The sequence below is a fragment of the Ambystoma mexicanum genome, chromosome 1p (assembly GCF_040938575.1).
Source record: "Ambystoma mexicanum isolate Mex_15411 chromosome 1p, UKY_AmexF1_1, whole genome shotgun sequence".
Classification (NCBI taxonomy): Eukaryota; Metazoa; Chordata; class Amphibia; order Caudata; family Ambystomatidae; genus Ambystoma; species Ambystoma mexicanum.
Genome location: NC_090921.1, coordinates 588,899,186 through 588,916,272, shown reverse-complemented (window position 1 = coordinate 588,916,272; position 17,087 = coordinate 588,899,186).

Below are 17,087 nucleotides of genomic sequence, written 5' to 3'. Positions count from 1 at the left end.
ACTTGATGCAACCCCTCAAGGACTCTCAGATCTGGCACAGCATCTCCCCTAGTTGTCCCGCACTACAACTCCACCAAACTGGGAGGATGCTCCTTCTCCATCCAAGCGCAGATAAACTGGAAATCTCTGCCCCTGCACATCTGGAACATTGACAATCTCTTCCATTCCGAAAGGCCCTCAAAACATGGATCTTCCCTTCCTCCTCTTGAAAGCCTCTTGCTCTCTATACTGTCGATATGCGTACAGAAACAGTGGCCCAAACCCAACAACACAGCTATCCACCTTACCGGATGTAGGCAGACTTCACAGCGGCACCCATGACAAATTTCACCCCCCGACAGACTATCATACATCACTCCCCCATCCCTCTGAGCCCCTCTCCCACTACTCAAGACTTTCAATCTATGGAGACCACAACTTGTGAGACCAGCCAATCGTGTTGGACCTAGAAAAACGACATTGAAGCTAAACTCCATCCGAGTTTGAGGTATGTATACCTTGCACCACCTCTGTGGATACAGGCCGCAGGCACGGCCACCCATCCATTCTCTCAAGAATGCAGCTATGGGTATGTAATTCTGGTCAAGCAGCTTACCTAGCCATCCACATTGAAACCTCTGATGTACCGCAACATCTCTGCAATTAGTATACAGTGACAAACTGTGAAAAGGTTTGGTCTAGCTGGTCACACATCGAATCTCCAGCACTAGCACTCTAGCCTAAACCACCAACAGCACCTGCCCACGTGCCAGACCTCTGGGCTTCTTACTGGAGTTTAGCCAGCCCACCTAAGTCCTAACCTGGCAAAATGCACACACACATCTTTAAATTATTAGAATCTCCCACACATGAACTATGGTCACTGAGGGAGTTCCAACCACAAAGCATTGAGGCCATACAAATGGGAAAAGCGCTTTATATAAATGCCAAATACAATTAAGCTCCAGCATGTGTGACTTACTTTTCATCAGTGCCGACAAGCTGGCAGGCCCCCGGGGACTGCGACTGTATTGCTCTGTTGCATGGGTACCGGCACGTCCTGAAAGGATGACTTTGGCACTGTGTGCTGCAGAAACTTAGTGAGCAGCAGGATTAGGAGGCTTTCAGGCCAGTGGTGTTGGACACCGCGAGCATGGGGAACAGTTGCCCCAGGTTCCACCATGTCCATGACTTCCTGGTAAGCAGCAGCACTTGCGTTGTTTTCCCTGCTGCCTCTCTTCATTCCGCAGTGGAAAAGGTGCAGCCATCGGTTTACTGCCTGCTTACCAGCTGTTGGTCATGGATTGGCTCACTCGTTTCCAGAGGACGCCACTTGTGCAATGTGAAGGGCTTGAGCGGCTAGAGGAAAGGACCCTCAGCCAGTTTGGGTGTGCTTGTATCCATGCCAGCACGTCATGGTTACCATAAAAACGTGTGGCTGCCCCTGCATTTCGGGTTTCCTGCATCAGATTTCTCTTCCAAGGGATGTAACGTTAGACGAGGGAAGAGGACAATTTATATCTTGGAAGGTACACATTGGTATTGCTTCTTGGCCAACAGGCATCTGGTTTGTTTCTACTGTAATAAATACCAGCTTAGTAGCAATTGCGCTGGGCGTGCCAAGCTGGTGGTGCCTTAATCTACTGACACAGTTGTAGGGCCCAAATCACTTGAAGGAGTATGCCTAGGGTAGCAACGCTTGGTGTTTGGAAGACGTGCCCACAGGCCCTAAAATGGGTAGTCTCCCACCCCCATTTCTCCCTAACCTGGGGATGGCCACAGTGAAGTCAAAAACATGGAAGGAAGATTTCCAGAACTATGGCCTGGCCATCCATGGACCGTCCTACAGCATTGAAAGGTGTTGGTCCCTCTTGATGCACTGCCTTGGTTTTGAGGGTAGGATGATACTAAAAGCCTACAAGAGCCACTCCAGGGCACTACTTTGTGATATGAGAACAAAGAGCAGGGGAGTCAGTAGAAGATGTTGTTACAGGACTTGGGGAAGTTGCCAATAAGTGAAACTTTGAGTTTACTCATGATGATCATCTGGGGGATCAATTTGTGTTGAAGGGGCATGAAAACAAGATACGTGAGGACATTTTGACAAAAGGGGATCCCAGCCTGGGAGAGATTCTGAGTTATGCAAAGTTGGAGCACATGACGGTATGTGTCAGGGGATTGGACAAAAAGGATCAACAAGTGAAGAGTAAGGATTGTGCTGCAGTAATGGGTAAAACAGAACAGGGACATATATTGCAAAAGAAAAAGAAGCAACTACCCATATGTAAAGGGGGGGGGGTTTACCAAAAAGGCTCTCATGATGTGCAGACTGGGAGCAAAGGGAGCAAAGGGAAAGAGCCGGATGTCAACAATTGCTTCAGACGTGGAAGTACTTTTCACTTGCAGTAAAGCATGTTGCCCTGGACTGAAGGCGGCGTGTCCCAAATGTGGGAAAAAAGCCGCAGTTTTCTGTTGCTGTAAACATTTCTCTCGGATTAGTGTCGGCAAGATTGGCATGAAGTATGATAGTGATGAGAAGTAGGATCAAAACCAAAGAGGTGAGAAACCTCATGCTATTGTGGTGTTGAATGCAGTGGGGAAGTCAATGTTAATAGACACGGGTTCGAAATATGCCATTGTAGACAACCGGATATGGGAAGAGAGGTTCACAGGAACAAAACTTGAACAAACCTTGTTAGCAAACACTTATGGAGGCTCACACATAAGAGCATTTGGACTGGCCAAATTGGAATACAAAGGGAAAATTACTGTCGGGATATGTGTGTCTAGAAAAAGGGGGGTCTGGTACAAGCAGATTGAAATGAGTATTGTAGTAGATTTCATTGTTCCTGGACCTATTGCAGTGTTGTGGAATGATCCTGGGGGGAACCCAGAAGAGGTACATAAAGGAGTCTTCTAGGAAGTGCTGGGTTGTTTGAAAGGACATAAGCCCCACATTTGCTTGAAGGATGTTACCAAACTGGTGGCAGTAAAGGTGAGATCTGTACCAATTTCTATGAGGGAGGCAGTTACTGCAGGGATAAGGAGATTAGAAGGCGAGGGCGCGATTAAAGCATTTGAAACATCAAAATGGGTATCACCAGTGGTTGTAGTGTGGAAATCTAATGGTAGGCCGGTTGTGTGTGGACTTGAAAGGATTGAACCGGGAGGTTGTGGTAGACAGATTTGCCCTTCCCAACTTTGGTGAAATTGTGAAGTTGGCAGCTGGAGCCAGACTGATAAGTACGCCTAGCTTAGCATCGGCCTACCATCAGGTGAGGTTACATCATGATAGTGGGGATCTCACCACGTTTGTGAACACGTATAGGACATTTGGGTTTACGTGGATGCCTTTTGAACCTGTCAGTGATGGTCTTCTTCCAAAGGGTTATGCACCAATTGTTGAAAGGGATGAAAGTTGTTGTCTATTTTCAGGATGACATTCTCACCACAGAGAAGGACATGAAAGCATGACCAGAGGTTGGGCAGGGTGTTGCAGGTACCTTCGGATGCAGGTTTGACACTTTGCAAGGAGGATCTATTGAGTATCTAGGACACACGTTTAGTGAGAAGGGAGTAGTTTCTTACCTGTAACTCCATTTCTCCAGCATTGGTATCTTTCATGGATTCACATGCTTAGAATATTCCCTGTCGTCAGGCCGGGAACCCTCGGTCTTTTAAAAAAAAAGCTGTTTCCTTTGGAAAACTTCAACACTTTAGTGTTCTATCAACGTCCTTTTGGGACGCTTACGCATTGCCCAATAGGACGTAGGGCATAAATAGACCCGCCCCCGTCGCTCCGCCGCAGATTTTAACCTCCAAAGTAGAGGAACCAATAAGTTTGCATCAAGGGGATACCGGCGGGTGCATGTGAATCCATGAAAGATACCAACGCTGGAGAAATGGAGTTACAGGTAAGAAACGACTCCCTTCTCCAACATTGGGTCTTTCATGGATTCACATGCTTAGAATAGATTACATGGCAGTATTCATCATACATGGTGGTGTGTAATGCAAACCAATACATTAGGAACGCAACACATACTACCAGCCAGAAACATTAGTCATGGTAACATTGAAACCGGTACCCCACGCTGTGGGGGCTTACCTTACTGAAAGAGACATTGCAGGACTGCACATCCCATCTCTACACCTACGCCATGTTGCTGCTCCAGGCAATAATGCCGAGTAAATGTATGCGGCACTGACCAGGAGGCCGCTTGACAGATGTCCGCCAGCGGTATCCCCGACCATAATGCCGCTGATGACGCAGTGGATCTCGTTGAATGCACCTTTGGGCGCCTCTCCAAAGGCTTTCCCGCCTTAGAGTGACAGAAGGAAATGGCTGATGAGACCCAGCGCGATGGGCCTTGTTTGGAGATTGCCCTTCCCTTTACTGAAGGTCCATAATCCACAAACAATTGTCTTGAACGCCTGAATTCCTGAGTACGACTTAGATAAAATTTCAATGCACTTTTAATGTCCAGCGTATGCAGCGCCTTTTCTGCCGATGAGGAAGCCGAAGCGAAGAATGATGGTAGCACAATAGAAGAGAGTTTATGAAACGTAGTTGGCACCTTTGGAATAAAGTGCGGGTTAGTAGCTAACACCACTTGGTCTTTGAAGAAACAGGATCAATCAATAGAGCTTGCAACTCTGATATTCTTCTTGCTGAAGTAATGGCCACTAAAAACGCCATTTTCCACAACAAGAATTTCAGGGGCGTCAACGACATAGGTTCAAACGGGGCTTCCATCAGAGACTACAGCACCAAATTGAGACTCCAGCCAGGAGGGAATTTCTTAGCCAGAGGAAAGGTCCGAAACAATCCTCTTTGAAAATGTTTAACGAGATGATCATTGAACAGCCGGTAGTGTGCCTCTTCCGAGTAAATCTGGAAATGGTGGCCAGGTGAACCTTTATGGAGGAGAATGCCAAACCTTTCTTTGCCAAGTGTAATAAGTAGGGCAGAATTTGCTCTGATGAAATGCTTAAAGGGTCTATCCCAGGCTGATCCTTACACCACACACAAAACCATTTCCATTTGCATGCATAGGAAACATTCGAGGACGGAGCTCTAGTCGCCTCTAAAATGCAGCGACAGTCCCTAGGAATGTTTAGTAATCCAAACTCTGAGAAGTCAGGAGCCAAGCCGTCAGGCTGAGAGAGCCCGGGTCGTGGTGCCAAACTGCCCCCTTGTCTTGAAATAGAAGGTCCGGTGTCATTTGAAACTGCACTGGTTCTGCTACGGATAGATGGAGTAGGTCTGAGAACCATGACTGCCTGTCCCAGTAAGGGGCCACCAGAATCACACGGCATGGGTATTTCTGAATCCACTGGAGGGTCTGCCGAATGAGTGGAAACAGAGGGAATGCGTACGCGAACCTGCCCGTCCACGGGAACGAGAACGCATCCCCCATCGAATTTGGTTGAGGCCATCTGCTGGCAAACTGCTTGCACTTTTTGTTCTCTCGGGTGGCGAAGAGATCCAGTGAAGGACGACCCCATTTCTTGAAAATGCTCGACACCTGCTGATCCTTCAGTTGCCACTCGTGGAACTGGTTCATTTCCCTGCTCAGAGAGTCTGTCTGTACATTCATCACCCCTGGTAGATGAAACGCCACAATATTGATGTCTTGTTCGAGGACCCAAAGCATTAGTTCCTGAGCCTCTCTTGAGAGCGTTCTGGAATACGTGCCCCCCTCTTTCCTGAGGTAGAACATTGTGATTGTATTGTTCATCAACATCCTCACGACCAAGCCTCATATGCGTGGCAAAAACGATTTTAGAGCCCAATGAACCGCTCTCAGTTCCAGCACATTGATATGAAGACTCAATTCGACCGGAGACCACCGACCTTGAACTTGGAAGGACCCCAGATGAGCCCCCCACCCTGTTTGAGAGGCATCCGTCACAATTGTAGCTTGAAAGTCTGGCTCCAGTAACGTCATTCCTCGCGTCAGATTGTCTGAGAGTTGCCACCACTGAAGCGCTTCCTGCAAGTCGCTGTTGATCACCACCTTGTCGGACCATAATGTGCAACTTTGAGCCCACCGGTCTGCCAGAAATTCCTGCACTGGTCTCATGAAGAGACGACAGTCCTTCACTAATGGAATACATGACGCCATGGCTCCCAGCAGCGACATGTAGTTCCTGACCGACATCCTCGTTCCGACTCTCCACTCTTCCGCTTTCTGCTTGAGTTTTTGAATTCTCTCAACAGAAGGCTTCACCAGACCTGACTGAGTCTGGAATTCCGTGAACAAAAACACCAAGCTCCAGGAGGGAGACAGAAATAATTTTTCGAAGTTGACCGCGAAGCCCAACCGTTGCAACAGCTGCATGGTAATGTTGAGACTTGCCTGCATCACCGTCGAAGACGAGCCCCGTATCAGCCAGTCGTCCAGGTAAGAATAGACGTGATGACCCTCCCGTCGGAGCCACACAGCCACCGGCGCTAAACATTTCGTAAATGTCCTGGGAGACGATTTTAGACCGAATGGGAGCACTCGGAATTGGTAATGGTTCTGACCTACCACAAACCGTAGGAATTTTCTGTGCCGTCGATGCATAGGTATGTGGAAATACATGTCTTACAAATCCAACGATGCCAGAAACTCTCCTGGCTGCACCGACCAGATGACTTCCTGAAGTGTAAGCATCTTGAATTTCAGGCGTTGCAGAGTCTTGTTCAGGGCCCGAAGGTCCAGAATGGGACACCACTTGCCATTGGGTTTTTTGACCACGAAGTAACGGGAGTAAACTCCCTGACCTCTCTCGGCCACTGGGGCCAATTCTGTAGCCCCTTTCTGCAGCATAAGTACAACCTCCAGCTGTAAGATGTGAAGATGAGGTTGCACAGAATACACAGGAGGAATGGGAAGTGGTGGGTCCTTCAATTCTAGAGAGTGGCCCAGCCTGACCGTGTCCGATACCCAATGGCCGATGTAATTTTCTCCCATTCGTTGACGTGTAGGGCCATTCTTCCTCCCAGGACATCTCGAAGACTGTCATTGATGCGATTTCGTTTGCTTACTCTTGGCGGAAGAAGGCTGTCCTCCTCTCCTTCTGGATGTTGGAAAATCACAGCCTCTTCGTGTAGCCTGAACTGCTCGTCTGTATCCTTGTGAGGAGTATCCAGACCGATTGTAGTTTCGGTCTCTGGATGCGGCGAATCGAGTGTTCCCCGAAGCTCCACGGAAGGGACGAAAGGGCTGAAACGCTCACCCGCATTGTAAAGCACCCAGTGACCTTGGCGTATCAGCGTCCTCTTTCGTGCTTTTGACGGCCTCATCTATTTTTTCCCCAAACAATTGTTCACCCTCACAGGGCATGTCCAGCACCTTGTAATGGACCTCCGGCCTAAAGTCTGTGCACTTTAGCCAGGCCTGCCTCCTTAGTACCACACCATTATTTATCTGCTTGAACCTTGATTCTGCTAAATCTACAGCGATGTTAATGCTGTGATTTGATGCCTCCTCACCTTCACGCACCAGTAGCATGGCTGCCTTTCGGTGTTCTTCGTGTAGATGTTCTAATATGGGGGCCAGGCGATGCCACATTTCGCGGTCTTCGCGTGCCATAATCGCTAACAAGTTAGCAGCCTTGACTGTCGTCGCCCCCACTGTTAAGACCTTCCCAAAAGCATCTTGTCTTCTAGCTTCACTGTCAGAAGGTGTTGTGCACTTGTGCTGTATTCTGGCTTTCCTGCTAGCCGCCTCTGCCACCACTGATTCAGGAGAAGGTTGTGCCGCTTTGGCGTAGAGTCCGGGTCCTTCAATTTTTTCTCTAGCCTGCCCTTAACTGCAGGCTCCGAAAATGGATGGCGCATGGTACGTAATCCTTCTTGCCAAACGTGGCCCAGGATTGGAACAGAGAAAACTGATTTTCTTCTCTTTCCCATGTGGTCAAACAAGAAACGCTCTTTCCGTTCTTCCTCTGGGGTCAGACCAAACTCAACACAGGCTTTTGCTATCGTGGCATGAAAAGCCCCAATGTCATCCAGGGGAGATGGTTGCGCTGGACTCCTAGGAGCCTCTATTTCCCCGTCAGACTCCCACGTTGGGTCTCTTGATGGTGACGATGAAATGTCCGAGATGGAGTCCCTGGGACCTTGGTCCGACTCAGAGTCCTGTAGCTCACCCTCCTCCGGATGGGAACGAGGAGGTTCAGTGCTCATCGGCCGTGAAGCCGGTAATTCAGCCGTGGATGCTGAACGCGGAGGGGCACCTGCCGTGTCGATGATAGTTGTTACCGGAGGCGTACCCATAGGAGGCAGTCTGGCATCCCGCTGACTTAAAAGGGACTGCAGTGTAGATAACACCTGAAGAGACAGCACCGAGTGTGGATTCAACAGAGGAGGCGCAGGTTGAACATTCTGCGCTCCTGCCGTCGTCGACGGGCCCACGCACTGTAAGTCGAGATTTGTTGGATGAACCACGGGCTCTCGTTCCTCCTCCATTGATGACACCGAGGAGGCGGACTCCTGTTGCAGCAGGGTATCCAGTAGAATGGCGTCATACGCCGAAGGCAGCCAAGACCCTGGTACCTCGACCGTCGACAATGAAAATATGGGGCCCTCGTCGATTGCCGCTGCTGGGGCTGACAACACCACTGTAGGGACCGATAGTGCAGCCGGCAGTGAAGCCGTCGATGACAGGACTCCTGTTGGCGGAGCTGGCAGCTGTGGCACAGACTTGTCAGGCGATCCCGCCTTTTTCGCTTCTTTGGACAGGTGCTTTGAAGATTCTCTACTCCAGGAATACCTATGATGGTCTCCTGAGGAGGGGCGTCTCGAAGAATCCTTTTTGTCCTTTTTGAACAAGTAGAAGAAGTAGAAGAACATTTTTCAGCCTTTTGGGAGTGATCAGATTGAACATGTTTTGACGATGAAGGGGCCCCTTTCGTCAGATGTTTTCCCAAAGAGGGACAACTCTTTTCTGTAGGCTGTGGCTTCTTTGCCGGATCAGCCAACACCGACCAGCGAGGAACTGCGGGAGAAGACCTCTCCGATGTCAGATTAAAAAGACAGAGGGTTCCCGGCCCGACGGCAGGGAATATTCTAAGCATGTGAATCCATGAAAGATCAAATGCTGGAGAAGGGTTTGGAGCCAAAGGTGGATTCAGTTAAGGCCATTGTCGATCTGAAGGCTCTGACAAGCAAGAGGACATGTCTTTTCTGGGCCTACTTGATTATTATGCCAAGTTTGTGGTGCATTTTGCAGACAGGTGCAAGATGATTAGGGAGTTGTTTAAGAAGGGGGCCGAGTTTGTGTGGCGTGTAAAGTTTGCGAGTATTAACAGTGCGTTGGCCCTGGCGAATTTTAACACCAAGTGCAAGACGTTCATCATGACGGATTCCAGGGACTCAGAGTTGGGTGCTGTGCTCATGCAGAGTCAATGTGGGGTGGACAGAGTAATTGCGTTTGCATCAAAGGGTCTGAGGGGTGCAGAAACACAATACTTTGTCATAGAGCAGGAAGCTCTCGGTGTGGTTTGGAGTATTAAGAAATGTAAGGAATTCCTTTGGTGTAGGGGTTCATTGTATGCACAAATCACAAACCTTTAGTAGGGATCTTAATGAGCAAAGGACTCAATGGGTTCTCTCACTGAATGGTCAGGTGGGTTACTTCTCTACTAGGCCCTGAGTTTATAGTAGATCTTGTGTCGGTAAGCATAATACCCTTGGTGACTTCTTGTCTAGAGCCGGTCAGATTGGGAGTGAATGTGAGCCGGAAGATGGTGACCCAGAAATGATGGATCAAATATTTCTGTGTGCAAGATTACTTTGGGGAGACGGGATAGGGATGAAGAGGCTAGAGTGAATTGTGTGCTGAATCGTGTCACTGCATACGTTAGGACAGGTTGGACTTGGTGGACGGTCATTGAAGGGGGTGGGTGAATTTCACAAGGGTAGGGATGAGCTCAGTGTTGAAGGGGAATTGCTGTGCAGGGCAAAATAAATTGAGGCGGGTCATGACGTACATTTGGGTGTGATGAAGACTCAAGGGAGACATATGGCAGATTACTGGTGGCCTGGTTTAGACATGCAGATTGAAGAAATTATTAAATCATGTGTTTTGTATGGGGAGGCTGACAAGGCCTTGAAGAATTATGTCCAGCACCAAAGGCCATTGGAATGACCGAACATGGTGGAAGTTCATTACCTTGGATATTCTCTGGCCGGTTGATGGTGATGGGGGCAGGAGGAAGTACATTATTGTGCTGACGGATCTCTACTCCAAAGGGGTAGAGCTGGGGATGGTGTTTGAGGCTGACACATGAGCAGTTATCTGTTTCTTGGATGATGTGTTTCAGAGGGAGGGGTATCCGTGGAAGATTTTAACTGACAATGGTGTTCAACGCACCTCTAAGATTATGGAGTTGTTCTTGGAATGGGCTGGTGTAGTATAGCACAAGACTGCGTTATATCAACCCAAGACCAATGGCGCAGTTGAACAAGGTATTGTGGTGGGGTTGGTGGAGTACACCACAAGATCTTGTTATATATCCCTATGATCAATGGCGTGGTTGAGCGATTCAATCGCACCGTAATATAAGAAATTAGAATGGCTGAGAGGGCTGGGTTTGGTTGGGAGGATTTGGTTAAGAAGCGAGTGTTCTATGGTTTTGGTACCTTTTGCGATTCTGAGAAAGAGGAAGGCACACACAGCGGTGTGTATACCATGGTTGGGGAGGTGTGAATTTGTGGAGTGTGATCCGGAGAGATTGATAAATGCATGAAGGAGCGGTTATACCTTCCTCCTTGTTAGATATGTTTATTACTTTGTTGATACTTGTTGGGGGTGGATTTATTTTATTAATTCTTGCTGTTTTAAACTTTGGAGGGTTTAAGCTATATTTGTGCAACTTGATGTTTCTGATTGTTCTTTTTTTTATTGTAAATTCTGAATAAATGTGTATTTTATTTTACGGGTAGCAAGGGAGACCACAGGTGCAGCAAGAGAGACCTCAGGGGTCGCAGTTGCGACCCCTAACTCACGCCAATGAGTCTGATCTGAAGTATCCACTGGGTCCTGCCGGTTTAGACAGGAACTTGGAAGCACCTCATATGAAAAACATATTTTATTTTGCATTTTTAAAGCGCTCACACAGCGTGGGGGCATCGAGGCGCTGTTACAGGAAAATGCCTCTCAGTTGCGTATTGATAATGTGCTTAATACCCAGAGGTTTTCAAGCAAAGACCCGGGGATCGAACCTGTGTTACTTTTTTTCAGGCGAGCACGTTGCCACTGAGCTATCCTCCAAGGACATATATAAATGTTCGAAAGGAGATACTTAGAAATAATTTCCAGAGGCAGTTCTCATTAAATCTTGCTGTATTTTGTATAGTCGTTCTACAAAAAAACATAGTGGTTTTAGCAATACAGGCAGAAAGTTAAATGTATTGCAGACAAAGTCCATCTTCAGGGAAAGCATTCTGGTTGTTTTAATTGGGTGCCTATCCTTGAATATGAACCTTTTGTGTATGACTGGGGTAGATTTTATTGTGCGGTGTCAGTTAAGCCCTATTGTGTTTTCTAATACTCCTCTATCTGTGGGGTGTGTTGCAGGAGCGTGGCAGCCACAGTGTGCCTGTTATACTGCAATGAATGGCTGTTGTAGTCATGGCCCCTCCCCGTCCATTTTGAGTGCTATCATGGCAGCCTTTCCTTTTATTTGACCACACAAAAATGTCTCAGGCAGGAAGCATTGGGTACATGGTTGTTAAGGAATGTAGTCCATACAGTGACTACGTAGGTGCCTGGAATAAGTTGGGCATTCAGATTGCCTGTGTGAGGCATCTTATTGTGAGGACGTGTGGTGATTTTTAAGGCTGTACTATTACATGGAAATACTGACATTTGTGTTGTCAGCTGTCTACAATGTGTGATTCTATGTGGTCTTCATACTGGTAGCTTTTTATTTTGTTCATTAGCCTTAGACAGTTGTATATTCTAGGACATGTAGTATCTAGTGCAGTGTTCAATTTATGTTCCCACTATCGCACTGTATTATTTTGGTGGGTCTGCGACCCCCTTCTAACAGGCATGTTTTATGCATAATGTTGTCGGTGCAAGCAGGACTAGTGTGCTTGCACATAGTATTCCTCCTGCATTGCTGTCGTTCCAAGATAAGGTTCGGAAATAAGGGTGCCGTTAGCAACATACCAGCACCCTTTCCGGACCGCCACACTGCTACAAGTAGTCTGTGCAATGGCACCCGCCGTAGAGTTGTCACGGTAGCACCGGCACCGTTAACAACAGTGCTGGTGCTTCCGTGAACCCATGGGACTCCATGGGAATGGGGACTTACCAACTCCGCCGCCTGACTTCTCACTCCGCCGGGACTTGTAATGTCCTGGAGGCGCCGAGCAGTCAGGCAGCATATTCGGTCTTACGAGGACAGCGGCAAACCGCCGTTAGCACCGGCAGGTTACTGCCATCCTCGTAATGAGGCCCCCGAGGACCTGTTGCTGCGTATACATGCTGTAGCCATGTCAGCTCAGTTTTATTAATGCATGAGCTTTTAGTACATTGGTGTGGGTGCTAGTGTGTGGCTTATACATGTGCACTGCCCACGTACATGCAAAACCAGCGTAACAAATTGTTATGTACTCACAATAAGCAACCTGAGATCCTGCCCCACCTTTCACGTCTCTGGAGCCAGTCACCCACATGATATCGATTATATAGGTTGCCTTCAACTTCCAGGGCTGCATGAAAGATCCAGAATAGTGCCTCTACTTGTGGCGCTAAACTCCGGCCTTCACTCTGTAGTCTGGGCACACCATCCCATCTTGTATCCTGTCTCACATCTTGGAGTGACTGGTCTGTGTTCTTGCATTCAGATGTCCCAGCACACTGCACCCCTGCTTGACAGCTCCGCCAGCGTATACAGTGAGCTCCTGCTTGCTTAATTTTGGATTAAGCGGCCCCTCTTAACGTTCCTTGACAGCAACACTGTCCACAACTTCCTTTCTTCTGATGGCAGTCCTGACCTGTGAAGCAACATGGACGTTACACCACCACAATGGCTGCTGCCACGTGTTGCTTTTGGATGCATTTGTGCATACTGTAATGGTATTTTTGCATGTAGTGGTGTATTTCCCTCAAGTTCTAAATTGGTGGCCATGACTTATCGAATGCCCCGATTACCATTACAGCATGCATGGTGTTAAAGTCTGAATAGTGCGGTGTGCCTTAGATTTCTGATGTGGTAACAGTAATTATCACATGGAAAGATTCCAGTGTTTTACGACCAAATAGGTAACGGGGCCTAAACAGCGACAAGACTCGGGACAAGCAGATGTATCATGTTTGAATGGTTGTACCTTAGATTGCTGATTGCGATACTAGGACATCATCTTCTGTAAAGGCAGGTCTCTGGGTCACTACCACTGTGAATGAAAGCTCTACCTTGTCTCATTTGGCACTGAGTCATGGGAATTATCTCTTTTAGGAAGGAGCCTGTCCCTTCAATGTCAGAGAAACTTCAAGCCCGCTCTGATCATCAGGTTCGTGGGAAAAAACATGCATAATATTTCTTTTAACAAAATCATTTCTTCCTGGACTAGTGTGGTGCCGTAAAAGGCAAAATCTCAGGCGTGCACAGTGAGGGGGGTAGGTCTTCATACTGAACATATTTCTCTGCTCCCTTGAGAGAATGTACTGGATACACCTTGTTTCTTTGCTCTTTAAGTAACACCACACCCTGAGCGCTGTACTATTGTGAGCTCCTCGCCGGCGGGGCTAGGCATCAGTCCAAGTTGGTGCAAACAAAAAAAACATAGAACATCTATCATGTGGAACCTAGCATTGATGAGTTCAATCTTTGCACTGATCCAACAGATATATCATAATAACATACGAACATTGTGTAACTATTGAACATGCGCCCTCCCACCTGCATGCACTTTGTAAGTTGTATTACTATGCTTTAAGTTGGTTGATCAAAAGCTGGCCAAAGGTCACGTAGATGGTATGTGTGGACTTAATTTGTTTCTCCAGAACAAGTTTGCATCATAGCGCTCAACATTAAGAATTCTTTGAGGACCATCTAGGCAACAAACAAGCTTGTTGTCTTTTGATTCTGCAAAAACAGTTAATTTTGGGCATACTTCACACGCTTTTCAAAGATCCGCTACAGTTTCTCATTAATCTGGGTCTTGAACTCGCCAGTTACCCCTGACCGATCATGCTCTATAAGACACAAACATGCCTGGGGACTAAACCTGATGATCTGTATATAGTTTTTCCCGTTGTGAAATGAGAATGCATCCTGTAAATCAATGCTTTCGAAGGGTTGACCAGTTCAATGCCAGTGGCTCTGATGTATTCAGAACCTTCCATCCCGCACTCTCCAGTTTTAAACCGGTTCCCATTATAACTGGACCTGACAAGTAAAAGCATACAGTCCCACAAGGAAATCGAGAGAATGGGCCGGCTGATCCCTGCTACTTTTCACCTAGATCCCCAGGAGCCTGAAGATCACGTGATGCTGTCAGAAGAGGAGTGTCAGTGGAACCTTAGTCGCCAAAGCCCCAAGAGGGCAAGGGATCCAGAGCCTCCATCAGCCCCGCAAAACATTTCTATGATTGACACCCACTGGTTAGATTGTAAATCCTGCTCTTTGGTACTCTTTTGGGCCCCTCTGCTTTGTAGCTCAACCTCAAATAACCCATCTGCAGTGATGCTTTTAACAAATGTGCCACTGGCGCTTGCCCACAGTGTAGCTCCCCTTCTAGCCCCACCTGAAATGAAGCTCTGGCCTTGGGCGTGGTTACCTTTGTTAACCCATTCCCGCCCATTTTGTATTTCTGCTTCTGCCCTGACCTAAATGGAGAGCTGACTTTGGTATTCATTACCTTTGTGTCTGGGCTTAGCTGCAGTTTTTTGATGGAGTTTGGGGGTTGTGGTAGTCAGAGACTAATATCAGATGCTGTTCTATTTTGGGTGGGTTCTGCTGGGAGCTCTCGCTGAGTGTCTCAGGTACCTAGACCCTCAGTCGACTCCTGTCAAGTGTTAGCATATGCTATTGTGCATATAGGGGTGCTAAAAGACTCTATATAATGGGAGACCCCCTACTCCACTCCTGGGCTTTGCATTTACCTTAGTTTTACATAAGTCCCTTGCATTCAATTCAAGTGACCAAACACTGCGACTCCAGGCAGGCAACCAATGGAGAATTGAAAGCTCAGTACTGGAACATGGCGTCCCTCCTTATGTAGAGTCATCTGGCAACCCTACGTATATAGGTTGTTGCCTCTCTTAAAGTTAACTGCCTGTATTGGGATGTCGGTCACTGCTGCTGTAGTAACAGCTATGCTGCTGCTTGCCTGTATGAGCTGCTAATGTGAGGGATGGGCTACTGAGATCGCACCTGGGCCATTTCTTTTCATACCTGCTAATGCTGCTTCTGTTGCCATACTTATTATAGTCGCTTCTGCTCATGCGTGTTGCTGACACTTCTGTTGTCCTTTCCGTTACTGACTGATGCTGTTAGACTTGAGCTGCTACTGCTGTTGCCATGCTTCTTTCCAACACTTATGTACCAACGCGTGTACTGCTATTGCTGTTGCCGTGCTTGCTTTTGCCATTTCTGTTGTCATATGTTACGACCGTTTCAGTTATTATTCCCTTTGCTCTGACTTCTGTTGTCTTTCTTGCCTGTTACTGTTGCTTCTGTTCTCATTCATGCATGCCACAAAACAAGTAACCAGTGGGAACTATGCTACTTCTGTTGTCATGCATGTGATTCTTTTGTTGTGCCCGTGATGTCAGAAGGCGAAACTTTCACCCTGCCTGACGAAATGGCGCCTCATGCCCTGACCAAGATGGTGCCTGCCCAGGGCGACCACACCAGATGGCTGCTGTGGTTATCCAACACTGGTAATATGAAAATCAGTCGGCTGTATTGGTGAGCCTGTGCGTCACAGCTTGGCCTTTGTTCCCAAAATGCTAGTTTCCTTCCTCATTCCTTCTTGCTTCTCTTGCACTCTGCATTCCTAGCCCATGCCTTCCTGAACGGCGCCTCACCTTTCGCTCTACCCTGTCTGCTGCCTTGCTTCAGTGGTCCTGCCTCTATTGTCTCCTCCTCAGTTTTCCTGCCACCCCTGCATCTATTGCTAACTACTTACTTCACCATGTCATTGTGCTTCCTGATAGATTTTTCCCTTTTGGGTTTTTCCTCTCTGTGGGATCGTTCCTTAGGTAAAGCCCCATTCTTTCCCTGTTACATCAGGGTTTGAGGTGGCTTTGCGAAAGGATAGACCCTACCTCTTCTCTGAATGCAGGCGACCCGTGACGCAGGTGAGGTGCGCACATCAGATGTACTATCACTGTTCATGACATAATAAGGATGCTTACATTGCTATGCCTGTGCCTCTTTAGTTGTGACTTTATGGTCACTGCTGCTGTCTTATGACAGTCATGTGACAGAGTCAGGAGACACTAGGGATGGGCTCCCGCACCTGTAGTGTCATGATGACCCTGAAAGTGATATACAGGGGGTTCCCCAAGGCCTCCATCCAATTCCTAGCCTTGTGTTCTAAACACCAGAGAGCCACCAAGACCCATCCTTGTGATTTTTGAGCAAAGGTTGTAACATGCATTTAAAAGGGGGATACAGGTTAAGCCTAATAAGTCTGTCTCGCAAATCTCTGCTTGTGTGGCTCAGTGGAGCATCCTTTTAATCAAACATAAAACAAAAGCAGGTGCCAGGTGTGCAAACTGAGTTAACGGAACAAGCTGTGTGGCATCCCCATGCTGGCAAAGGGAGCCACGTTCCGAACCGCTAAACAAAAAATGTACATTTAAGGAAAAACACAGCACAGACATACACCTGCAGCACCATTTTGTGGTCAGGCAGCCATTGAGATGAGACCACCTGACTCCAAGTGGTGGACAGACTTTTTGTGACTTAGCTATGTGGATACAAGGCCTGATCCACAGTCCAAGTAAATTTACATGAGTAATTGATAGGCCAGTAAGGACCCCACCAATCAGTGGGCCCACCACCCATTGCCCTACAACTGCTACAAATCCCCTGCTCAGAAGCCCAATTACAGTCCAGACAGGGATACAAAAGGAAACGCGACCAGGAGGGTA